The following is a 27,915-nucleotide window of genomic DNA, read 5'->3' as shown; positions in this document are numbered from 1 at the left end:
AGCGTTGATTATGGGTCCAAGTGAAATGAAATTGTTGGCAACTTCCATTTTCTCTCCATTTATCTTGATATCGTAGTCTACTTTTGAGGGCTGTTTAAAATTTTCTTTATGTTGTGGTGTAATCTATCTATCATCTTTGATCGTGTTCAGCAAGTAGTTCAAGTCCTCTTCACTTTCAGCAAGTAAGACTACCACCTTCAAACGCAAAGATACTTTGACTATGCAAAGGCATTTGACCATGTGGATCACAACAAATTATGGCTCACATTGAGAAGAATGGGAATCCTAGAGCACTTAATTGTACTCATGTGTACAAAACCTAGACCTAGACCAAGAGGGCCATTGTCTGAACAGAACAAGGTAACACTACATGTTTAAACTTAAGAAAGTACTGTGTCTGGGTTGTATCCTTTCTCCATACCTATTTAATCTGTTGATGTTGCTATGTGCCATCGAGTCACTTGTGACTCATAGCAACTCTATGTACAAGAGCCCTAAATGCCATTCTATCCTGTGCCAAACTCACCATCTTAAACACACTCATTCCCACCACTCCACTCACAGAATCGATCCATCTCATTGAAGGTCTTCCTCTCCTGTGCTGTCCCTCCACTCTCCCAAACATGATGTCCCTTTCCAAGGACAAGTCCCTCCCTGCAACATGCCCAAAGTATGTCAGATGAAGCTTCAGAATCCTTGACTCCAAGGAGCATTCTGGCTTCACCCTCTCCAGGACAAACCTGTTTGTTCTCCTCCTAGCAGTCCATGGTATATTCAACACTCTTCTCCAGCACCACAGCTCAAAGGCATCAATTCTCTTTCTATCATCCCTAGTCACTGTCCAACTATCTGATGCATAGCACGTAATTGCAAAGACTATAGTCTGAATCAGGCACACCTTAGTCTCCAGCCTGACATCATTGCTCTTCAGTACTCTTGAGAGGTCACTCACAGCTCACTTTCCCTATACAATTCGTCTCCTGATTTCCTGACTGCTGTTACCAAGAGTGTTGATTGTGGAACCAAGTAAACAAAAACTGTTAACTATCTCAATCTCTTCACCATCCATACTGATGCTGCCAATTGGCTCAGTGGTGAGAATCTTTGTTTTCTTGATGTTGAGCTTCAATCCATATTGAAGGCTGCAGTTCTTGACTTTCTGCAGCAAGCACTTCAGGTTCTCCTCGGTTTCAGCAAGCAGGGTTGTGTCATCCCCATAACGCAGGTTGTTGATGATTCTTCCACCAATCCTGATGCCACATTCCTCTTCGTACAGCCCAGAGTCACGGATGATCTGTTCTGCATACAGATTGAAAAGATATGGAGACAAAATACATCCCTGAAGGACCCCCTTCTTGATTTTGAAACATGTAGTGTCTCCTTGCTCTGTTCTGACGACTGTCTCTTGGTCCAAGTATAGGTTTCGCATTAACACAAATGTTCTGAAATTCCCATTCTTCTCAGAGTCAGCCATAGCGTATTGAGATGCACACAGTCAACGGTGAGCAAATTATTCAAGAAACTGGACTCTATGAAGAAGAATATGGCATTAGGATTGTCATTGGAGGACTAATCAATAATAACTACATAATCTTCATTATCCAGATGATACAATCTTGCTTGTTAAAAGTGAGGAGGACTTGAAGTGTTTGCTGCAGCAGTTCAAATAACACAATTTTCAATATAAATTGCATTTCAGCGTCAAGAGAACAAAAATTCTCACCACTGGACTGATAGAAAACATCATGATAGATAAAGAATAGATTGAAACTGTGAATGATTTCATCTTAATTGGGTCCAAAATCAACACCCATGTTTCTAGCAGTAAGGAGATCAGGAGACATATTGCAATGGGAAAGTCTATAATCAGAGGCATCTCCAAATTTTTTTTTACTTTTTTATTTTGATGAAAGTTTACTGACTTTGAATTTACGTTGATTCATTTTTGCACTTTCCTCCTGCCCACCCCTCCCCCCAGTTCTCTTTTCTCTTAGAAAGTTAAAAAAAATTCTTTCATTGCTATACAATCACACACACACACACCCTCAAGTCCTCTCCATTATGCAGCTTTCATTCTGTACTCTTGTCATGACAATTATACCTAATCACATATTCCTCCTAAACAGTTCTCTCCCTCATCTGTTTCAATGCACTATACATTATTTATCCCCTCTTAGTATCGCCCCCAACTCCGATGTCAGTCTCGCTTTACAACAGTGGCACTGTGCACCATTTGCCCTTTTGTGACTGAAATATTTCACTCAGCATAATGCCCTCCAGGGTCACCCATTTTGTGTAATATTTCATGAGTTCCTTGTTTTTCAATGCAGCATAATATTACATTGTGAGAATATACCACAGCTTCTCTATCTATTCATTTGTTGATGGGCACTTGGGTTGTTTCCAACACTTTGCTTTATTGAACAAAGCCACAATAAACATGGGTGTGCATATATCTGCTTGGGTGACAGTTATGATTTCTTTAGGGTATATTCCCAGTAATGACATTGCCGAGTCAAATTTTATTTCCAACTTTTTGAGAAAGTGTCATACTGCCTTCCATAGTGGCTGCACCATTTTACACTCCCACCAACAGTGAATAAGTGTTCCAGTTTCTCCAGAACCTCATCAGCATTTGTTTTTTTGCTGTTCTGTTCTATTTTGCTGTTCTTACTGGGGTGAGATGATGTCTCATAGTTGTTTTGATTTGCATTTCTCTTAGAGCTAGGGATTTTGAACATTTCTTCATGTGTTTGTCCACCATCTGAATATCTTCTTTGGTGAAGTGTCTGTTCATATCCTGTGCCCATTTTTCAACTGGATTGTTTATCTTGTTGTGATGCTCAGGTATTTGATAAATTCTAGATACACGTATATATATATATATATATATATATATTTGCTTATTGCTATAAAATGACCTCTGATTACTGCTTTGGCTGTTTCCCAGAAATTTTGGTAAGTTGTGTTTTCATTGTTATTTGTTTCAAGAAACTTTCAAATTTCATTTTTATCTTTTCTAGTACCCCCTCATGTTCAAGCAAGGTGTTATTCAGCTTCCAAATATATGGGGTTTTTTTCTCCTTTATCCTCTCATTATTAATTCATAATTTTGTAGCATTGTGGCCTGAGAAGATGCTTTGTATTATTTCTATGTTTTTTAATTTAGTGATGCTTGCCTTGTGACCTAAAATGTGATCTATTCTAGAGAAGGTTCCATGCACATTGGAAAAGAAGGTGTACTGTGCTTTTGGGGGGTTGCATTAACCTATAAATACCTACGAGGTCGAGTTGGTTTACTGTGTGGTTTAATTCTTCAGTATCTTTTTTTAGTTACTTTCTGGTTGTTCCATCTTTTCTTGAGAGTGGTGAATTGAGGTCTTCAACAGCTAGTAGTGTTCTCTATTTCCTTTTTCAGTTTTGTTTTACATATTTTGTGGGTCTTTCACTTAGTGCATAGATATTTATTATTGTTATGTCCTCTTGACGCTTTAAGCATTATGTAGTGACCTTCCTTGTCCTTTGTGATGGTTTTTGCATTGAAATTTATTTTATCAGAGATTAATATCACTACTCCTGCTTTTTTTCTGGTTGCCATTTGCTATGCATATTTTTTCCCACCCTTTTATTTTTAGTCTTTATTTATCTTCATTTTTCAGGTGTGTCTCATGTAGACAACATATTGATGGATTTGGGGGATTTTATCCAATCTGCTACTGTTTTTCTCTTCAGTGGTGCACTTAAACTATTCACATTTAGTGTGATTATTGAGAGGCAAGGTTTTATTGCTAGCGTTTTGTTGAGTTCTTTTTGGTGTTGTTGCTCGTTACTTTGGTCCATCCTGCTTTTAGTGGCACCTCTGTAAGAAGAACATCTCTCAGTGTTTCCTGTAACACTGGTCTTGTTTTTTACAAATTCCCTTAGGATCTCTTTTTCTGGGAATATCTTGATCTCTCTTTCATATTTGATGAACAATTTTGCTGGGTACAATATTCTTGGTTGACAGTTGTGTTCTTTGAGTGTTCGATATATGCCATTCCACTGTCTTCTTGCTCACACGGTTTCTACTGAGAAACTGGCATTTAATCTTATTTGCTCTCCTTTATAGGTTACTCTTTGTTTCTCCCTCATTGCTTTCTGAATTTTCTCCTTATCTTTCATTCTGGCAAATTTGACTATGATATGCCTTGGTATTTTTCTTTTGGGATCAATTCAGTATGGTGTTCACTCAGCTTCTTGAATATATATTCTCTCCTTCATTATGCCTGGAAAGTTTTCTTCTAGTAATTCTTCCACAACTTTTTTGGTGCCTTTACTTGCTTCTTCCTGTTCTGGGATTCTGATTATGCACATATTATTTCTCTTGATAGTGTCTCACATTATTCTTATGTTTTCTTCTTTTTCCTTCTTTTTGATTCTGCTTTTTGTTCTATCAAAGCAGTGGTGACAATTCTATCGTCTATTTCACTGGCTCTGTGTTCCATCTCTTCAACACTGTCCGTAAGTCCTTTCTTCATGTTGACAGCATCTGAAACTTTGTACCTCATATTTTGGATTGTGATTTCTTGTTTTTCCAGAGCCTCTAATGCCTTAATTGTTTTATTGATATTGTTTTGGATTTTTTTTAAGCTCCTCCTGGTTTTTGCTTGCAGTGTCCTGTAGTCCTTCAAGTTTGTCTTTCACCCATTGAAAATATTCCATCATTGTTCTTTTAAATTCTGTGTCATAAAGTTCCATCAGACTTTCTGGCTTCAGGAAATCCATTGACACTGTGTCAATTTGGGGGGTGTGACATCTTGCTTTGGGCTTGTGTAGGATGCAAGGTAGCCTGCTTCTTTTATTATATTGCTCTGGTAGAGTTTTTCATTCCTGAGGCAATAGCTGGTTCTTGATCTGAAGTCACTGCTTCACAAGAGGGTTGAGCAGGCACACATGCACAGATACACATAGGGTAGAGGCATGCACAGATGCATCTGGGGTGGGGGTTGTGGGGGAACCTGAATGTAAGACCAGAAAGCCTAGGTTTTCCCCTTGAGAACTAGGTCTGCCAGCCCAGTCAAGGTTCAGCTGTCCCACTCCCTCCTGTTAAGGTGAAGGGGTCCCACATGGTCCAGCAATCAGCAGTGATCTCCCCCGCCCCCAAGTAACTCACTCAAATTCTCTCTGTCCTGCTTGCTCCTGGCAGGTGGGCCCTTTTGATGTTGTTGCTGTTCTCCCCATGGCTTGCTGCTCCCAAACTAATTGTTTTAATAACAGTTCTCACTCAAATTCCAGCTGTCCTGCTCACTCTCTGAGTATGTCACTCTCTGCATGCATCACTTTCTGCCCAAAATTTTGAGGAGCAATGAAGTCAGTTTGAGGATAAGGTGAGCCTTGTTCAGGTAATAGTCCTTTTTCAATTTTTTTTATATTGCTCTGATTTATTTACAAAGTCTGGATACATTTTTTTTATAAATGATCCTTTCCATTTCCTTTACCTCACCCACTCATTGAATTGTGTAACCCTATGATTAACACCCCTCACCCCCCACTCATCCTCATCCCTCTGCTTCCATCCCTAAGCCCCCAATCATCATACTTATTCTACAATAATGGTTTTATACAGTATTTGTCCTTGTGGGACTGAGTCCGTTCACTCAGCATAATGCTCTCCAGTTGCTCTCAAGTTAGGTAATAATTTACAAAATCATTGCTTCTGAGTGCTGTGTAGTATTCCATTGTATGAGTGTACCACAACTTCTCAATTCATTCATTTGTGGTTTGACATCTGGGCTGTTTCCATGTTCTTGCAATGGTGAATAATGTTGCTATGAACATTGGTGTCAAGTTTCCGTTTGAACCTCAGTTCTCATTTTCTTGGGGTATATTCCAAGTAATGGAATAGCTGGGTCATATGGAACTTCTATGTTCAGCTTTTGGAGGAAGTGCCAAGCTTGCATGATTGTATAATCCCATCAACAACGAAAAAGAGTTCCTATCTCACCACATCCTCACCAACATTTTTTATGTACTGTCCTGTTAAACTTTGCCACTGCTACTGGAGTGAGATGGTATCTCATTGTGATTTTGATTTACATTTCTCTTCTTGTTGGGCAATAGTCTTTTAAATAACTTGCTATGCATCTGAAAGGTGGACAATGAATAAAGATGAGAGGAGAAGAATTTATGCCTTTGAGTATGGTGTTGGAGAAGAGTACTGAATATCCATGGGCTGTGAAAAGAATAAACAGATATGTCTTGGATAAAATGCAGCCATAGTGCTCCTGGAGGCAAAAATGACAAAGCTTCATCTTCCATACTTTTTGTATGTTGCTAGGAGGGACTATTCCTTAGAGAGAGTCATCATGCTTGAAATGGTAGAGGGTCAGAAAAAAAGAGGAAGACCCTGAAAGAGATGGATTGACACAATGACTATCACAATGCCTTGAGCAGGTCAGAGATAATGAGGATGGCTCAGGATAGGGCAAGGTTCAGATCTGTTAATCCTAAGTGGTTAAAAAGTGTGTTTTTCTCAATAATACCTAACAACTAACAGCAACAACCTTCTTATCAGATTGTTGATGAATCTTCCCCAATCAAGATGCCATGTTTTCATTCTTAGCACCCAAATTCTCAGATTATTTACTCAGCATACAGATTGAATAGGTATGGAGAATGGGTACAGCCATGGCATATACCTTTCTTGATTTTTCAACCATACGGTATCTTTTGTTCTAATGTAACAACTGCTTCTTGGTTTAAATGCAGGTTCCACATGAGAAAAATTAAATATCTAGAATTTCCATTCTTCTCAATGCCATTCATAGTGTGTTATATCTAGTCTATACTATGCCTTTGCATAGTCAATATGCAAATAAATATCTCTCCTGTATTCATTTGTTCAGCTAAGATCCTTCTGATATCAGCAAGGATGTCCCTCATTCCATGTCCCTCTTGTGAATCCAGTCTCAATTTCTGGCAGTTGTCTGTCAATGCACTGCTCTGGTCTTTTTAAAACTACCTTCAGCAATATTTGTATTTGTGTGTGATACTAATGACATTGTTTGATAATTTCTGTATTCTGTTTGAATCACCATCTTTAGGGGGTGGGCACAAATATAGATTGATTTCAATCAGTTGGCCAGGCAGCTGTCTTCCAAATTTTTTTACGTGGACAAGTGAGCATGTCCAGGGCTACATTTGCTTGTTGAAAAATCTCAATTGGTATTCTATCGGTTCCTGGAGGCTTCATTTTTGCCAATGTCTTCAGTACAGCCTGGATTTTTTTTTTCTTCAGTATCTTTGGTTGATGTGCTGTGTTGTGTTTTTTTTTATCAGAAGCTACATTCTGAAATTATTAAATATTGATCAATTCTGATAAACTGAGAGACAAATGATGATAATTTCAAAGTAGTAATGCTGAGTTTCCAAGAAAATAGTATTCAAGATATTTGCAACAACCATAATGGGTTATAGAAAGATCTCAAATATCTACTGATGACAAAGTCATGTTGTTGTCATTGTTGTTATGAGACATTAAGTCAAGTACAACTCATAGCAACTCTATGACCATAAGGTCTGAACCCTGCCCAATTCTGAGCTATACTCATTTCTGTCCTGCTCAAGCCCTTTGATAATCACTTTGTTAATCCATTTCTTTGAGGGTTGTCTTCTCTTTCACTAATCCTCCACCTTTCCAAACGTGATGTCTTTCTCCAAGGACCAATTCCTCTTGAAAATATGCCCAAAGTGAGTGAGACAACATTTCATCATCCTCACTCATACGGAGCATTCTGGCTGCACTTCTTCAAGACAAGTTTGTTTGTTCTTTTTGGTCATCCATAGTATATTAAGTACCCTCCACCATCACGATTCAATGGTATTGGTTCTTCTTCTGTCATCCTCATTCATTGTCCAACTTTCAGATGCATAACAAGTTATTGAAAATAGCATGCCTTGGATTAGATGCACCTGAGTTTTTAAACTGACCTTGTGCTCTTTAGCACTTTGAATAGGTCCCTGGCAGTAAATTGACCAAATGCAACACATCTTTTGATTTCTTGACTGCTGTTACCATGAATGTTGATTGTGGATCCAAGTAAAATTAAATCATTGAAAAATTCAATCTTTTCTCCATCTTTCACAATGTTGTCTGCTGGTCAGTGGTGGGGATTTTTGTTTTCTTGATACTAAAATGCAATCTATACTGAAGGCTATAAGATTTTATCTTCTGCAGTAAATGTTTCAAGTCTTCTTCACTTTCAGCAAACAAAGTTGTGTCATCTGCATAATGTAGGTTGTTGGTAAGTCTTCCTACAATCCTGAGGCCATTTTCTTCTTCATGTAGTCCAGCTTCTCAGATAATTTGCTCAGCAAATTGAATAGTTATGGAGAAAGAATAAAACCCTGATGTATACTTTTCCTCCTTTTAAATCATGCAATATTCTCTTGTTCTGTTTGAACAATTGCTTCTTGATCTATGTATAGGTTTCACATGAGCACAATTAAGTGTTTTGGGATTCTTATGGTTACCCTTAATTTGTAAGTATCCACAGAGTCAAATGTCTTTGCATGATCTCAAATTCTGTACAAAACCATTATTGTAGAATGAGTATGAGGATCCAAGGGGGAATCGGGGAGGACGAAAGCAGAGGGGAGAGGATGGGCAGGGGAGTGGGATGTTAATCATAAGGTTACACAATTCAATGGAGAGGACAAAGGAAATAGGAGGGATCTTTTGTGGGGAAACAATGTATTCAAACTTTGTAAGTAAATCAGAATAAATTTCACAAGTAAACATCTTTATTATACTCTCTACTTTCAGTAAAGTTTCATCTAACATCAGAAATTATATTTCTTATGTTATGGCCTCTTCTGAAAATATGCAGCTTGAATTTCTTGCAGTTCCCTGTCATTGTACTGTTTCAGTCATTTTAAAACAATCTTCAGCAAGATTTTCACTTGTTCTTGTTGTGTACTGTTGAGTCAGAACTGATCCATAATTGACGCTCTGACAAGTTTTCAAAAGCAATTTATTTCATGGGAGGAGACTGCTCATCCTTCTCCCACAGAGAAGCTGATGGATTTGAACTGTATCTCTTTAAAGTTGCAGCACAGCCAGATTTTTACTTGTTTGTAATGTTAATAATAATGTTTAATAATTTCTACATTCCATTGGATCACTTTTGTTGGGAATGAGAACAAATATGAAACAGAGGCACCAGAAATATCACTGTGGATTGTAACCTTCACTTGTGAAAAAAAAGAAGAAACACTAAACTTCATTTAGAAGTTAATAAAAGTGAAGATGACTTTTTATACAAGTTCACAGACCCCCTGATTTCTATTCACAGACCTCTTATTAATTTGTAAGCCTTATAGCAAGAATTTTACTTTCATATTCACTCCCTAAGTGAATCTTAGATGAAAGCAAAGAATTCAGAGGAATGTCTATCTGTATTTCATTGACTATGTGAAGGCATTTGACTGTGTGAATCACAACAAATTGTGGGTAACCTTGAGAAGAATGGGAATCTCAGATCACTTGATTGTGTGTGTGCAAAATCTATACCTGGAGCAAGAGGCAGTCATCAGAACAGAGCAAGGAGACACTGCACATTTTAAAATCATGAATGGAGTGTATCTTGATGTTGAGCTTCAATCCCTACTGAAGACTACAGTCCTTGACCTTCTGCAGCAAACACTTTCGGTTCACCTCAGTTTCAGGAAGCAAAGTTGTGTCGTCTGCATAACACAAGTTGTTAGTTAGTCTTCCTCCAGTCTTAATACCATATTCCTCCTCAAAAAGCCCAGCATCCTGAATGATCTGTTCTGCATATAGATTGAAAAGGTATGGAGATAAGACATATCCCTGATGTACTCCTTTCCTGATTTTGAACCATGTAGTGTTTCCTTGCTTCCTCGTCAGAGTATAAGTTTTACATGAGCACAATCACGTGTTCTGGGATTCCCCTTCCCTTCAAGGTTAGTCAGAGTGTGTTGTGACCCACATAATCAAATGCCTTTGCATAGTCAATGAAAGAGACATAGATATGTCTCTGGTACTCTACTTTCTGCCAAGATCCATCTGACAGTAGCAATTAATATCTCTAGTACCACAATAGCAAAAAATAAGGCCCCAGGAATAGATGGTATACCAATTGAAGTATTTCAGATAACAGATGTTGCCCTGGATGTGCTCACCAAGTTGTGCCAAGAAATCTGGAGAACAACCACTTGGCCAACTGACTGGAAGAGATCTCTATTTGTTCCCATTCCAAAGAAGGGTGACCCAACTGAGTGTGGAAGCTACAGAACAGTGTCATTGATTTCACATGCAAGCAAGATTCTACTGAAGATTATCCAAAAACAATTAGAACAGCACATCAGCAGAGAATTGCCGGAAGTCCAGGCTGCGTTTAGAAGGGGTCATGGTACTGGGGATATTGTTGCTGATGTTAGATGGATCTTAGCTGAAAGCAGAGAATACCAGAAGAATGTCTATCTGTGTTTCATGGATTATGCAAAGGCATTTGACTATGTGGATCATAACAAACTGGCTGACTCTGAGAAGAATGGGAATCCCAGAACATTTAATTGTGCTAATGCAAAACCTATACTTGGACCAAGAGGCAGTAGTCAGAACAGAGCAGGGTAACACTGCATGGTTCAAAATTGGGAAGGGTGTACGCCAGGGATGCATCCTGTCTCCATACCTTTTCAACATGTATGCAGAACAGATTATCCGAAAGGCTGGGCTCTATGAGGAGAATTGTGGCATCAGGATTGGTGGAAGATCTATTAACAATCTGCGTTATGCAGATGACACAACCCTGCTTGCTGAAACTGAGGAGGACCTCATGCACTTGCTGCGGAGGGTCAAGGACTGCAGCCTTCAGTATGGACTAAGGCTCAATGTCAAGAAGACAAAGATTCTCACCACTGGACCAATTGGCAGCATCAGGATAGATGGTGAAGAGATTGAAATTGTTCACAGCTTCAGTTTGCTCAGCTCCACAGTCAACACTCTTGGCACCAGCAGTCAGGAAATCAAAAAACGTATTGTGATGGGAAAGTCTGCTGTTAGGGACCTCTCTAAAATACTCAGGAACAACAGTGTCTCTCTGGAGACTAAGGTGCACCTGATACAGGCCATGGTATTTGCAATCGCTTGTTATGCATCAGAGAGTTGAACAATGACTAGGGAGGACAGAAGGAGAGTGGATGCTTTTGAGCTGTGGTGCTGGAGAAGAGTACTGAATGTACCATGGACTGCCAGGAACATAAACAGATTCATCTTGGAGAGGATTAAACCAAGCTACTCCTTGGAGGCAAGGATTCTGGGGCTTCGTCTGACATACTTTGGACATGTTGCCAGGAGGGACGGGGTCCTTGGAGAGGGACATCATGCTTGGGAGGGTGGAGGGGCAGAGCAGGAGGGGAAGACCCTCTATGAGATGGATTGATTCGGTGACTGGGGTAATCGGGATGGGTGTGTCAGAGGCAGTGCGGTTGGCACAGGATAGAGCAGGGTTTAGGGCTGTTGTGCATAGGGTTGCTATGAGTCGCAAACAACTCGATGGCACATAACAACAACAACAACAGTACCACAACCTCTTCTAAACCCAGCTTGTATTTCTGGAAGTTCTCTGTCAATGTACTATTCCAGTTTTTTGGATAATCTTCAGCAACATTTTGCTTGCATGTGATATTAGTGATACTGTTCGATAATTTCCACACTCTGTCTTGGAGAGGGTTAAATTGAGTTGCTCTTTGGAGGCAAGAATTTTTAAGAGCTTTGGTTCCAAACCTGCAAACCAGGGAAAAATATTACACATACTACTTGAGATTACTTGCTGTATCATTATAAGCCAATGAGCTTCTCTAAATACAGGGTTTTTTTAACTCGGATTTAGAATTCTGTCAAAAATTCTTGGTAAGGCCAAGTTTGTCCTGTGATTGGTCTAATTTTTGCACTTGATAGGGACTGGTCAATTTACTAAGCATATAGGGATACGTAGTGTGTAGCCAATAGGACCAACTTTACAGAAGTTGGTCAGTTTGTGGGCTGGCTGGAAGAGCCATACCTTGAATTGATAAAAGTTTACATATATAAGCATCCTATCTGGCAAAATAAGAGGGAGAAGTAATGTAAGAAACAGAAAACCTCCTCAATTGAGCTGTGATATGAGTTAAGAGGCTTAACACTGAAGCTGAAACAAGATGGCATGAGACAGCACAAGACGACAGCAGTAGCAACACAGGTGGTGGGAACCCCAGGACCCACAGATGACTGTGGTGGTGCGAGCCAGACCATGGAGGAAGTATGAAACAGTCCATGGAGGAAGGGAGAGAGAATGAAATAACAAAATACTTACAGACAGGAAGCTGAATGGCAGAGCAGAGTGTCGCCGGGTACATTTCAGCAGAGTCAAAACATCTGTAATACTTGCTAGAATATAGGACAAAGGTTCAGGAAGAACCCCGGCAGAAGAAAGGCCCACCGAGGCCCAATGGCCTAAAGGCATATAGACAGCTAAAGCTAAGAAAAAGACCTGCCCGCTGTCAGAATAAAAAAGGGAAGCTGCCTGTGGGCCGCAAGAAGCTGAGAGCTGGCTTGATTGGAATCTGTCCTGATTGAAGATCTGTATGATGTCTCCTGAGTTGCATCCTGTTATTTCCAAGTTTATCTTAAGCCTGAGTTACAGCCCTTTCCTTCTCTAATAAAGCATGTGATCCTGAGTATGGTTTGTGAGTTCAGTGTGATTATAGCCAATGAACCCTCAAATGCAGCAAAGAAGTAGAGAGCATGGGGTGGGGAAGGAAGGAAGAAGGGTGCTGCTGTCAAAAATGGTTGAAACATTGGAGAGTGTTCAGTCCACCCAGGAACACCAAAAAACAAACAAAATGTTGGAGAGTGTCAGAATGCCTGATCTTCCCCCAACAGGGACCAGTTTTGTGCTGATTTTTATTTGTATGCCCTGTGAATATAGACAAGTTCTGGCATTGCATCTGATAATGGTTTGGTTTGGTTTGGTTTGGTTTGGTTTGGTTTTATAAATTTTAATGAAAGTTTGAAAGTTTACAGAGACTTTGGATTTCCATTCATTCATTGTTGCACTTTTCTCCCTGCCCACCCTCTCCCCTCCAATTCACTCTTCTCTTTGAAAAGGAAAAGAATCCCTCCTCCCAAGTCCATTCCACAGTGCAGCCTTCATTCTGGACTCTTGTAATGACAATAATATCCAATCATACATCCCTTCTAAACAGTTCTCTCTCTCTCCTCTCTCTCTCTCTCTCTCTCATCTGCCTCCAAATATTCTCACTCACTCATTGCTATCAAGTCAGAACCAACTCATAAATGGCCCTCCATTGGGTTTCAAGACTGCAAATTACATGGGAGGTGCTTTGTTCATCTTCTCCCTCGAAGTAGCTGGTGGACTCTGAAGCACCAAAAAGGTACAACCTTTGAGTTAGCCGCTAAGCCGCCTCTGGACCACACCACCAGCAATTCCTAATAATCTCAAACACCATCCTATTTCTAACTAAAGCATAAAGCTCTATTTGATAAATTGCCTCTTCTTACTCATTTCCTCCCAATCTTCTGTGTGAATGAACCCAGCACACTTCAGTTAGGTGAAACATGAACCTAAAAACCGGGAACATATTCTATCCCAGTAGCTAATCTTCTGATGAAGAGTAGTCAGAATCTACTGGTATTAAGTGACAACCTAAACCCACAGCATCCCTTTTCAGCAGGAAGTAGCTAAGAGTATATGCCATCCCCTTTTCCTTATGAATCAGGGTGAAGTCTCTCTCAGGGAGGAGTGAAAGGGACACACTGACAAAGGAAATTAATCAGAACTGGCTTTGACAAGCACTGTGGCAATTGGACAATTAAAACAGACATTGGGGGGGGGAAGAAGAACGAACTGGGGATAAGGGTGGAGAAAACAGTGCAACAATGAATGAATGAAAACCCAAAATCTCTGTAAATGTTCATTAAAACTAATAAAATTTAATTTAAAAAAATATAAATCCTTATAAATATTAACTGCAAAAAAAATGGCCTCATTTCTCTTAACCTTCCCTGATCTTAATCCTTTGCAATATTCCTTGGTACTAACTGCTAATAAGAATTGTTGTTGTTGTTGTTGTTGTTGTTGTTGTTGTTGTTGATTGCCTTGGAGTCGAACCCAACTCATAGTGACCCTATGAACAAAAAGGCCTGAAGGTTCTCTACAACTATCAACATTTATCAAAGTTCATAGCGTTTCCAGAGGCACATTGTTTAGGAAGAGGGTGTCACTACTACTTCCAAATAATTATAATTAAATTCTCTATTTCCCCACACTTTTAAATCTCAGCTAGCCTTGTGGTTTGTTTAGCTAATGCAGTATGCCAGAAATAGAATCGTAGTAGTTCTGTGACTATGTCTCAAGAAGCCTGGAGCACCTCCACTATTTCTTTGATCATCTTTCCAGTAATAGAACAAGCTCAGATAACATGAGGAAGGATGAATGGAACCAACCTGGTAGGGGATTGAAGCATGCTTAAATACCCAAACACCCTACAGATTCAAGAAGAGAATACGCATTTATCTATGTTGTGACATAGAAATTTTGTGGTTGTTTGTTTCGTGTTGTTGTTGTTGCATATAATTTTTTTGTCATTGTTGTTGTGTACCATCAAGTCAGAACCAACCCATAGCTGACCCTCCAGTGGATTTCCAGAGGCAGTAAATTGCACAGGAGGAGATTGCCCATCTTTCTCTCATGGAGCAGCTGGTGGATTCAAACTGCAGACCTTTGCAATGGGCAGCATAATTCCTTACTTGTAAGCCACTGAAGAAACTCAAACCCTTTGCTGTTATGTCAGAACTGACTCCTTGCTGGTCCTCCAGAGAGTTTGAGGCACCTGTAAATTGCATAAGATGTGATTGTCCTTCCCCCACACCCTCTCACAGTCATTGGTGGATGCAAACTGTCAGAGAGGTGTCACCTTTAGGTCAGCAGTACAACTCCCTATGAACCAGATAGTGACAATAAGTCACAGGGAAAGCTCCAAGAGTATTTATTATGCTAAATGTAACTGCTCTTATTTCGTGAAGCACATTCAGACGTGTATTTGGTTTTGATGTCTGTTATGGTGGGGTGTTTTGGGGGGGTTTTTTTGGGGGGGTTGTTGGTAGGTTGGTTGGTTGGTTTCTGTTTTGTTCAATAATAAGATCTTTACTTCCTGAAATGTTTGGGAGTTTGTATTCGGGTTCTTTGTCTGCTTGGCAGAATAATTTTTTCCCCCTGCTTCCTTAACAGGTGTTGCGTGAGGACTTAAATTGAAGGACTGTGGTTCCAGGGTGGTCCCCTCTCTCATTTGTCTTCTCAGACATCTGATGGCCACAAAAGCAAATATAGCTGTCCTCCTTACTGTGTGGGTCAGCAGAGCCAGACCTAAACTTAGGGACCTTGCCAACGCCCACCACAAACACGTCTTGAAGCAATAAAAGGCAGTCTTTCTGAAAATACCCACATCTCTAGAGAGAATAAAAGTGCATGCCACCCTCCACGCGCTTATGGGAGTAGCTCAACCGTAAAAAAATGTAAAATGAGAATGGTGTCCAGCTAACTGATAACATTTACAATTTCTGAAACTTTGTGAACATCATGCAAATGTGCAGGGTACAATTTTAGATATTATTTACTATTTCTTTATATTTGGACCAGGAGTCAATGGTCAGAACAGAACAAGGAGATACTGCATGGTTCAAAATCAGGAAGGATGTATGCCTGGCATGTAACCTGTCTTCGTACCTTTTCAATCTATGTGCAGAACAGATCATCCGGGATGCTGGGCTATACAAGGAGGAATGTGGCATCAGTATTAGAGGAAGACTTAACAACAACATGCATTATGCAGATGACACAACTCTGCTTGCTGAAACTGAGGAGGACCTAAAGCACTTGCTGCAAAAGGTCAAGAACTGCAGCCTTCAATATGGATTGATGCTCAATATCAAGAAAACAAAGATTCTGACCACTGGCCTGATTGGAAGCATTATGATAGGTGGTGAAGAGATTGAGATTGTTAACAGTTTGAGTTTGCTTGGCTCCACAATCAGTACTTTTGGTACCAGCAGCTAAGAAATCAAGAGACAAACTGCATTGGGAAAGTTGGCTGTCTGGGACCTCTCCAGAGTAGTGAAGAGCAATGGCATCAGTCTGGAGACTAAGGTACACCTGATCCGGTCCATAGTCTTCACAATTGCTTGCTATGAGTCAGAGAGCTAGACAATGACTAGGGATGATAGAAATAGAATTGATTCCTTTGAGCTGTGGTGCTGGAGAAGAGTGTTGAATATACCATGGACTGCCAGGAGAATAAACAGGTTTGTCCTGGAGAGGGTGAAACCAGGCTGCTCCTTGAAGGCAAGGATTCTGAGGCTTTATCTGGCATACTTTGGACACATCGCAAGGAGGCACCAGTCTTTGGAGAGGAGTATCATGCTTGGAAGGCTGAAGGGACAGAGAAAGAGAGGAAGACCCTAGATGAAATGAATTGATTCAGTGACTGGGGTAATGATGGTAGATGTTTCAGAGACAGTAAAGTTGGCACAGGATACAGCTGATTTCAGGGCTATTGTACATAATAAGGTCACTATGAGTTGCAAGCAACTCAATGGCATGTAACAACAACAACAAACAACATGAGCTAGACAGTGTTTTTCTAGTTGGAAAAGAAAATGATGCTGTATAGAATTCTTAGACAAGAGTTCAAGAAGAAAGATTGGGTTGATTTCAATGCTATTCTCTTGAGCATCTACAATGTCTATCATTTTTATAATCGTAAGTATTTCATGTTCTGATCCCACAAATTAAGAAAGGAAAAGGGAAGGTGTATAGTATTAAAACAGACAATACAAAACACTTCACATATGTCTCAGATCATATGCTTAAGTTACAGTCATAAAATGAATGCATATTGATTGTGGATCTCTTGGGAAATGTAGGCAATCAAAAAGGAAATTAAATCTATAATCTTGCCAGTCAGGTTTGTTTCATATAAATTCATATATTCTCTAAGCATATATCGTCATAAATGTTTTGACTCTGACGATTCTTACACCAAAATTGAATCATCACATTCACACCTTTTTTCACTTAACGTGAAACTTTGTCCATTTCCCTAGAAATTGTCTGACAAAACAATCACATGGACATACCGTTCGTTGTTCAGCCCCTTTCCCATTGCTGGAGACAGATGTCATTTGATTTTTTTTTCACTCTTTCATCACAGTGCTGAAGTAAATAAACATTCTTTTAGCTGATTTATTGAGCACTTGTGTTTCTTTGAGTAAATTCCTTTAAGTTATCGCTACTAATATATTTTTCCAGCTAATCTTGATAGCATTTGTAGAACAATACCTATGTTTCAGGATTAGGTTATATTTGTCTTTGAAAATCACATTTATGTTGCAATAATCATTTACAGTTCTACTCCCCTTGCCTGCCTTTTAGAATTTAAGCTTCTCTGAGTTGTTTGTATTTAGAAGCAAATGGGAACCAATTCTTCTCAGCACCTCTCATTCCAGTCAAAGACATTTTTCGCCCCCAAATCCAGAATATTTCACACTTTCATGTCCTTAGCACATTAGAAAGTAGAATATTAACTTATTAACACTAAAATTTAAATTTCCCAAGAAATGTAATGTGTTGTCTCATTAAAGCTATGGTTTTTTTTTATTATTATTCTTTTCTTTTTTCTTGTGTGTACTGTCAAATCAGATCTGATTGTACAGGAGGAGATTGCCCTTCCCTCAGCACAGCATCTGGTGGACTAGAACCGTGTACCTCTGGGATTGCAGTGCAGCTTCTTGCCACTAGACCACAATGCTACATATTTTTATCCATTGGAATTCCATTATTCAATAAGAAAACAGTTTCCAAGCATTAGATATCAGTCTATTTGGAAAATTTAAAGTGAAAAATACATTTTCCTAATGTACTTAGGATAAGCCCAAAGTTGTATATTGTTATATGAATGTGTGTTGTTGGGGTGGTGTGTCATCAAGTCAGAACCATCCCATAGCTGACCCTCCAGGGGGTTTTCAGAGGTGGTTAACCGCATGGGAGTGGTAAGTAAAAAAAGTCCAAGAGGTTATTATTATCATTTGTAGTCATATATATGCATGTGCGCACGTGTGTGTGTACATGCGTGTGCGAGAGAGAAAACATAGTTGGTATCAGTATAAAATGACTCTACAAATGGAGATGTGCAAGCAGCAAATCATGATCTATTATGAAGAAAAAACTAAGGGATTAGGAGAGAAAATGAGAGGAAAATCATTTTCATTCTAAACATGTTCTTGGCTTTAAAAAAAACTTTCATTTATGAATGTATTATATAACCCAAAAGAATAAATTAAAAGCCAAATAAATTTCATTACATAAACTACTACTTACATGTAGGCAAATTCTACAAAGGCTTCAAAGACATTCTTAAGACAGATTCTACCGGCCCCAGAGGGGAGTTTTCGCTGGAGGGAATCCTCTTTTTAAAAAGAAAAAAGTGTAAGATCAAACTCAGCAAAGAAGGAAAGTGACTGTTAGAGATAACAAGAATCAGTCGGGTAGAGTCCATTCCTCAGTAACATGCACTGTCCCATTCCAATGATTAAATGAAAAGATGATTTTCTTATTTCCTAGCTAGTAGCAATGCTGACTTTATAATGGAATGAAGGGAGAAAAAAAAAAACGAAAAGGCAAACCAGCAAATTATTCTGGCAGATAACCATCAGTTTAAGAGAAAAGAGCATTCCGAAGATCAGCTTTCAGCTCCCAAGACCGTTTAGTTCACACTCTGTCATCTCTGGTTGCCTTTCCAAAAATCTGTCAACAATTTCTATCGGCCAAAGACACATGCTTAGTCTCCAAAAAGAATGATAAAGGATATCCAGCTCCCAACCTATGGAGTTTAGGTTTGACTCTAAAAATAAACTCTTTGAATGTTCTCAAAGGACGGTCACAGTTAATGAGACCATTTTTTTTTCTCTAATGGGCAACTTTCACAAGCCAAGTAGCTAGCACATAAAGACACCTATTAAAGTTTGGTACATCTTTTGAATTACTAAGGTTTGACAATTTCTTGGTTGGTTTGTTGCCTTTCTCTTAATGATAGGAACTGGAGAGAATAGGGCACATAGGAAATGATCCCTGCCCTCAAGGCAATTTTGAACTGATGCCAAAACACAATGTAGTAAATAGTCTAATTGCAACTTTATGTCAGCCCTAGTAAACAGCGACCCATCTTTGCATTGTACTGTGGTGACTTGCATGTTGCTGGAAGTTATGACACTGGTATAGTCAAATACCACCAGGGTCAATTATAAAGGACACACTTCAGCAGAGCTTCCAAACTGCAAGTGATCAGCAAGAAAAGTCTAGCAATATACTCCTAAAAATTAGTTGATAAAATCTTTTTCAAAGGATGCTTTTGTGGTGTAGTTCACTGATGGTGCACTGCTAATATAAAGACTGAACTCCTCTGAAAATTCAAGTCTACCAGCAGGTCCAAAGGGAGAGAACAAACCCCCCACTCCACCCCTGCCATGTGGTTTACAGTTGCAGAAGCCTGCTGGAGGGTTAGCTATGAGTGGATTCCAACTCAATGGCAATGAGTCATGAGAAATCCTTCTGTTTCACTGAAGGAAGTGATTTTCTTCGAGTATGTCAACTCCTTTCTTTGAATATGTCATTAGGAGAAATCCGTCACTACAGGAAGATATGAGTGAGGGCCAGGAAAACGAGCAGTGATAATGATTTGCACAATATTTGCAATAACTCAAACATATCAACAATGGATTGAGGATGGTGCAGGACCTGGCAATGTTTCTCTCATGCCCGGGCATAGTGAGAACGCAGCAGAAAATTACTTCAAATAGTTCAAATCATGCAAGGTTAAGAGATAGATTTCTAAAAGAAATGGCACAGAGCTAAGTTCTAAAATGCCAGCAGGAAGTAGCAGGGTGGAAATTTGGAGAACGAACACCCCAGTATGATTTCATTGTAGATGTAGATTAAAGGCTGTGATGGCCCTGGACCCTTATTCCTCACCTAGGGAAGGTCTTCCGCTTCTCTGTTCTGAGTCTCAAGGGCTGAGTCCTATAAGATACATCTCCCAGATTCGTTCAGCCTCTGGGACTTAGAACAGAGAAGAGAGTAGAGGATTGTATGCAGGGCCAATAAGCCTAAGTACACCACAGTGGATAATCAATATTTACAATAGAACCCTTATTGGTTTCAGTCAATGGGAATTAATGATGAGAAATCAAAAGGCAAGAGAGAAGTGGAAGCCTTGGTCTTTCTGCTGTTTGTTGTTGTTGTTGTTATGTTCTGTCAAGTCAACCACGACTCAGAGTGATTCTCATAGTGACCCTATGCACGATAGCTCTGAACCCTGCTCTATCCTAAGCCAATCTCACTGTCTCTGATACATCTACCCTCATTACCCCAGTTACTGTGTCAGTCTGTCTTACCCAAGGTCTTCCTCTCCTATGCGGCCCTTCCACCCTTCCAAGCATGATGTCCTTCTCCAAAGACTGGTCCCTCCTGGCCACATGCCCAAAGTATGTAAGATGGAGTCTCAAAATCCTTGCCTCCAAGGAGCAGCTTGGTTTCACCTTCTCCAGGACAGACCAGTTAGTTCTTTTCTAGTGTACTTTAAACCCAAGCCCTGCACAACCAAGTCTCCTCAGTGGCTCTTAATTCCACTGAGAACACCACTGAAGTTCCGTCTTCTATGAAGTGATTCATCCACACTAATACTGCCTCTTCACTTTTTCTTTCCCTCCTGCCAAAGTATATGGGCTTCCTGCTGTTGCTAATCCCTGGTGATTTCACAGACTTCTGCTTGGTTTCCCAGCTCTCCTATGACCCGTATCACCAATTATCTGCTGTTGCTCTTCTCTGTGTCACTTAAGTCTCTCTGTTGCAGTTCTGTAAAAGATTTCCTTGAGAGATGAAATGTCCACCTAGGAATCAGAACTGGGGCTTCTCAAGAAAAAGAATGGTCTTTGACTTCCTTCATCCTCTGTTGACTAGAGAAACCAATATTCCCAAAGGAGAAAGCGTATGTAAAATAAAGAACAAGAGTTAAGGAAGCTTTCATTTTCAGATCAAGGGAACTATAGTCCTTATGGTTACTTATTTATGTGGAATCCTGCCTTCCCAGAAACATTAATATCCTGTGTGATGGAGAAATAATTGCAGTGAATTCACCATGTTCAGCAGCAGGAGTAATCCTCTCTCAGTGGTGATAGGATAGGACGATGTGACCTTGGAAGACCTTATCTATCAATGGGTTTTTCTGGGATGTGGACACTCCCTTCCCTATGAAGAAATGGAAGAAAGTCTTGGATGACCAGAACTCAAAGCAAAACCAAGCAGCTGCTGAAACCTGGCCTTTTCCTTGTGTGTATACTTTCCTAATGTGAAGATAAGCTCATTGTACATGTTTCTGATAACAAGGCTGTTCTTTGTTTACTATGGCAGGCCAGTCACCCATCAAGCTCAAAAGCCTGGTATTTATTGTCTGTATTCTGCTCGTCAATTTACTCATTCTCCACAATGAGAGGAAGGACTCGCCAAACTAAACTCTCAATAGTGTGGAGCATGAAGTCACATTAAGATATTGACCTTCTAAAAGGCAGGAGCAGGACTTTAGGATCGTGTTTATCCCACATTGGTTTCCTGTCTACACTGTTTATTTTTAAGCAGTAAACACAGTTGGAAGTTACAGGGTGATGTAGCCTCTAGAGGAATTACTAAGAAATCAGACACAATTTCTCTAAACCTTTCGAGGGGTATTGGTATGAGATCCCAAACATGAGTGTGCGCCTGCTTTTTTGGGGGGGCCAATGGTTTGTGAAAATATGAGAGTGGTTCTCTTGGTACCAGCAGCCAGGAAATCAAGAGACGAATTGCATTGGGAAAGTCAGCTGTCAGGGATCTCTCCAGAGTACTGAAGAGTAATGACGTCAGTCTAGAGACTAAGGTGAGCCTGATCCAGACCATAGTCTTCGCAATTGCTTGCTATGCATCAGAGAGCTGGACAATGACTAGGGATAATACAAAGACAATTGATGCCTTTGGGCTGTAGTGCTGGAGAAGAGTGTTGAATATAATACCATGGACTGCCAGGAGAACAAACACATTCATCCTAAAGAGGGTGAAGCCAGGCTGTTCTTTGGAGGCAAGGATTCTGAGGCTTTGTCTGACATACAAGGAGGGACCGGTCCTTAGAGATGGACATCATTCTTAGAAGGGTGGAAAGAGAGAGAAAGGGAGACCATTGATGAGATGGATTGATATAGTGACTGGGGTGATGGGGTAGGTGTGTCAGAGACAGTTAAGTAGGGTACAGGATAGAGCAGATTTCAGTGGATTATGAGTCACAAGCTACTCAATGACACATAACAAGTCCAAATCCCAGGTTATCAGCTTGAAGGAAGGATTTCCATCTGAGGCAGTACTGGGGGCAAGTCCTTGTCCCTGAGCTCTTCCAAGTCTGTCTTCTAATGACTTACTGTCTCTGCTCTTGTGTTTGCAGCACTTTGCTGTCACAGAAGGATAACTTCCCAGAAGAGAACAATGTCTCTTCTAGATGTGGTGTGCTGGTGTTGCTTTCTTGTTCACCACACTAGTTTGGTTGGATCCCTAGTCTTGCTTTGAATCCTGACTGTCAACAGAATTCTGAGAGGAAGGGCATTACTTGATTTGAGAGGACAAAGCTGATTCCAGAAACTTCCCAGGAGTTTCCGATGTTAGTTTGGGTTGAATCTATTGTCTTTCAAGAAACTCAAAACTCATTGCTATTGAGTCAGAACCCACTCATACATGGTCTTTGCATAGTCGCCATGGTCTCCTGCATAAACAGAACCCAGCCTTATTTCCAGCCAGTCCTCTGCCACCTCCTCAGATCAGCACCCCCGGACATCCCAAGGTTCTCGCCTCCGCTCCAGTGCCATGCTGGAGCTGCCTCTCCACCACCGCCACCATGACCGCGTCCCCTTCCAGGTGCAGGCACACCAGAACTACAACCGGGCCTCAATCAACCTGGAGCTCTATGCCTCCCATGTCTACCTGTCCATGTCTCACTACTTCAACCGTGATGATGTGGCTTTGAAGAACTTTGCCAAATTTTTTCTCCACCAATCTCACGAGGAGAGGAAATACACCAAGAAACTGAAGAAACAGCAGAACCAGTGAGGCAGCAGCGTCGCATCTTCCTTCAGGACATCAAGAAAGCAGACGGGATGACTGGGAGAGCAGGCTGGATGCAATGGAATGTGTGCTACACTGGGAGAAAAGTGTGAATCAGTCCTTACTGGAACTGCACAAACTGGTCACTGACAAGAACGACCCTCATTTATGTGGCTTCATTACCTGGGTGGCATCCATCAAACAGCTGGGAGAAGACTATGTAACCAACCTGCGCAAGAGGACCTCTTTGACAAGCACACCCTGGGAGACAGTGATGGCAAGTGTAGAGGGAAGCTTTAGCCCGGCTTCCTCACAGCCACAGGAGTGACTCCGTGGTCACCACCAGGCCACCTGCACATCTTGTTTATATTACCTTTTCTATAAATTGTACCAAAAGACCCATTTGTCCCACTCCTTCCAATAAAGTCATTCGGTATCCAGTTGTTGTGTTGGAGATCTTGATGGGCCAGAAGTCTGTGTAAGCTGTCTTAGCCAAATTCTTTAATCACCATGGTGTCTGTCTGCTTCAGTCACATTTAATAAAATGAAACTTACAAGGAAAAAAAAAGAACCCACTCATAGTTGACTCTGCAGTGTATTTTGAGGAGGCTATAATGACATGGTAACAGCAGTCAAGATATCAATAGGTGTGTTTCATTGAGAAAATCCACTGTCAAGGGCCTCCCCAACGTACTAAAATAAGCAAGGGTGTCCGTTTCAATATTAAAGTACACCTAATTCAAACTGTGGTATTTTTAATTGCTTCCTATGCATCTGAAGTTTGGACAAAGAGAAAGGATTGCAGAAGAATTTATGCCTTTCATTTGTGCTGTTGGAGATGAGTCCTGGATATCCTGTGGATTGCCAAAAGAACAAAGCATGTCTTGGAGGAAGTGCCATCAGGGTGCTTCTTAGAGGCAAGGATGATGTAACTTCATCTCATCTCCTTGGGACGTGTTATCAGGAGGGGTCAGGCTTTGGAAAAAGACGTCATGCTGGGAAGGTCAGCAAAGGAAGAAGACTGTCAACAAGATGGATTGACACAGTGATGGTAATAATGGGCTCGAGCTTGCTGGGGGTGATGAGGATGGCACAGGAGAGGATGAGACTCAGATCTGTTGTTCATGGCCTTACCATGAGCTGTAGTCAACTCACATGGGAGGAGATTGTCCATCTTTCTCTCACAGACCTGCTGGTATATTTGAACCACTGGAGAGGGTACATCGTCAAGTCCATGGCCTGTCCCGAGGCTCTCCAGTACAGTCATATCTACTTAAGTCACTTAAGTTGCTGATAAACCCAACACCTAGAGTTGAAAAGAAGTCAACATTTTGCATGAGGCTCCCTGTTTCTTTCTTTGTACAGTTTAAAAGAAATAGACAAGAAGGAAGAAACATTGGTTACATAGAGGGGAAAAACAATATGTGTGTATGTGTGTATGTATTCCCAAAAGTGCTAGAAAAGTATAAACTGGTCAGAAAAATTCCTTTTTTAATTATCAAAATGTGGCAATCATCTTGAAAAGTAGTAGCACTTACTGAATAAGACATTCTTCCTTTCTTATTTAAGCAAGGTCATAAAGAAACTACATAATTCCCACTTCCACATGCCAGAATGAAACACCTACTCTCTATAAGCTCACAATTTGGTTAAAGAGTTACTACTTCACACAAACAACAGTAGAAGGAAGATCCAGTAAGAGGTCTCCCTAAGCGGTAAAGGCCTTGGGTGCTCAGAAGTCTGTATTCCACAGCTGACTTCATGGCTCAAGAAGGCGAGAGCAGCGCTCATTCCAGGAGGTGAATCTGGATGTAGTCTGGACCCCTTTAACGTAATCAGTCACCTCTCAGCTCCCCCAGCAGCAGCTGTGTCCCTGGCTCTGGCCCTCCTCTGATCTGTCACCACCCAGAGACGTGGAACTTACACCTCTTAAGGTTCCCAGTGTGACAGGGCTGGTGAGAATTGAACTTTGGTCCTTCAGAGCTCCTGGCCCAGAAGGCTATCTCTAGAACAAGGGAGCTCTTTGGCAGAATCAAGTCACACCTTGTCCTGACACTTGACTCACAAAGTGGCTTGGTCCTGGCCCATGTCCAGTCTAGAGATAAAAGCATCAGTGTTCACAGATGCACAGGCGGGAGGAAGCAGGAGGTGGGGCAGAGAAGGCAGGAAAGGAAGAAACAAACAGTTACCAGGACCTCTTGGCAAAGTAATATGGAGTCACCCGTAGAACTGGTCCAAATCACTTTATTGCTTCCTTCCCATCTTTGCTGCTGTCCCTTCCATGTGATCACTCAACCAAACATATGAGGGGTCTATAGTGCAGCTGGAAAAAACCAAATCACAGAGCTCCTCAGGATCTTCTTCTGTCTCAAACCCAGCGTTTGTCTTAAATTGGAAAAACTTGGGAGTTCTCTGCAAACTCCAATTGCAAACTTAAAAAAACAATCTCAAACACAATGCGGTCAAATCGATTCTGACTTACGGTTTACCTTCAATCCATTTCTGAGGCTATAAATCTTTACAGGAGGAGTTTGTCCACTGAGAATCTAGTGGATTTCAACTCATGACCTCTTGGTGAGCAGCTCAAATGCCACCTGGACTCCTTTCTATCAAGATGACGCCCACGAATTCCCCATTTTTGTCCACTCAGTTGTTGCTATTGTTCATTGCTGTCAAGTTCGAATTGACTCATACCTGACCCACCAGTAGGTTGCTGTTGTTGTTGTTGTTATTATTGTTGTTGTTATGTGCCATCAAGTTGTCTGTGACTCATAGTGATCCTATGCACAATATCTCTGAACCCTGTCTTATCCTGAGCCAGTCTCACTGCCTCTGACACACCTGATCCTATTGTCCCACTCACTGTATCAATTCATCTCCTGGAGGATCTTCCTCTCTTACACTGTCCCTCCACTTTTCCAAGAATGATGTCCATCTCCAAGTGTGTAAAGCAAAATCCTAGCCTCCAAGGAGCAACTTGGCTTCGCCCTCTCCGGGACAGACATTTTTGTTCTCTTGGCAGTGCATGGCATGTTCAATATTCTTCTCCAGCACCACAACTCAAAGACATTGAATCTTCTTCTTCTGCCATCCTTAGTAGTTGTCCGGCTCTCTAATACATAGCAAGTAATTGTCAAAACTATACCCTGGATCAGGTGCACCTTAGTCTATAGAATGAAATCATTACTCTTCAGCACTCTGGAGAGGTCCCTAACAGCAGATTTTCCTAATGCAATTTGTCTTTTTATTTCCTGCCTGCTCATGTCAAGAGTGTTGATAGAGGAACCAAGCAAGCTGAAACTGTTAACAATCTCTTCTCCATCCATCGTGGTGCTGCCAATTGGATCAGTGATGAGAATCTTTGTTTTCTTGATTTTGAGCTTCAATTCATATTGAAAACTGGAGTCCTTGACCTACTGCAACAAATGCTTCGGATCCTCCTCAGTTTCTGTACGCAAGGTTGTATCTATCTGTATAACGCAGGTTGTTGATGAGTCTTCCTCCAATCCTGATTCCATTTTCCCTCTCATAAAGTCCAGCCTCCCAATTGATCTGTTCCACATACAGGCCACATCTAAGATACACTCCTTTCCTGATTTTGAACCGTGCAGTGTTTCTTTGCTCTGTTCCTCCAACTGCTTCCTGGTCCAAGTATAGCTTTTGCATGAGCACAATCAGAGGTTCTGGGAAGGAAAAGATTATTCCTCTTTCTCGCAAGTGGCAACTGGTGGGCTCAAACTGACTTTGTATTGGAAGTGCAGCAGACTACCCTGCAACTTACCAGGGAGCTCCCTAGACACTTGAAAAGCAAAACATAGCGGTTCTAGAATGTAAACCCAGGTATGGCTGCATCTGAGAGTCTAGTCCACAAATTGCATGAGATACTCGGTTCTAGACAGCAGTCGTTGAGGCTCAGACCCTCTCTTCATGGGAGCTGGAATGCTTCAGACATCCTCCAGAGTCTTCTCACACTGAGTGGCAACAGTTTAGCTGAGAGGAAGGAGACTTGCTTCACAATCGAGTTGTATGAGCTTGAGAGAGTTGTTCAACCTTTCTTATACTCATCTGGAGAAGGAGCACAATCATAGTCACTACCTGGCATGTAGTAAACACTCGACAAATGTCAGCTTCTGATATTGGTCTTTCTCAGCCTGGTATTCATCCTCACGCTTATGGCGGAAAAAGTAAAGTAGGAGGCTATTTTTTTTCCCTTTAACTTCTACCTTCCCCAGATCATAAGATAGTTTGTGCAACAGAACCCTCTGTGATGATGGAAATGTTCTGGATATTGCTATCTGTACTCGATGGTTCCCAGCAACAACGACAACTGACGCTTACAACAAAGTGGCAGAGTACAAGCTCAGTGTACGAAAATCAATGAGATTCCTCTATAGTAAAAAAGTGTGTGAATCACGACAAATTATGGCCAACACTGAAAAGGATGGAAATCACAGAGCATTTAACTGTGCTTATGCGCAATCTCTACCTAGACCAGAAAGTTGTTGTCCAAGCAGAATGAAGAAACACTGCGTAGTTTAAAATCAAGAAAGATGTTTCAGGAATGGATACCTATTCCGTCTGTATGATGAGCAAATCATTAGAGAGACTGGACTTTATGAAGAGTAATGTTGCACTAGGATTAGAGGAACACTCATCAACAATCTTCAGTCTGCAGAGGACA

At 40.8% G+C, this 27,915-nt stretch overlaps 1 pseudogene; it reads left to right on the top strand.

Annotated features, from left to right (window-relative positions):
* Window positions 1–18,100: 18,100 nt before the first annotated feature.
* On the top strand, window positions 18,101–23,562 carry LOC102869900 (annotated as a pseudogene).
* The last annotated feature ends 4,353 nt before the right edge of the window (window positions 23,563–27,915 follow it).

This window comes from Elephantulus edwardii, unplaced genomic scaffold (genome assembly GCF_000299155.1).
Source record: "Elephantulus edwardii isolate Elephantulus edwardi_28Jun2011 unplaced genomic scaffold, EleEdw1.0 scaffold00138, whole genome shotgun sequence".
NCBI classification, from domain to species: Eukaryota; Metazoa; Chordata; class Mammalia; order Macroscelidea; family Macroscelididae; genus Elephantulus; species Elephantulus edwardii.
This window is presented reverse-complemented; position numbering and strand designations above follow the sequence as displayed.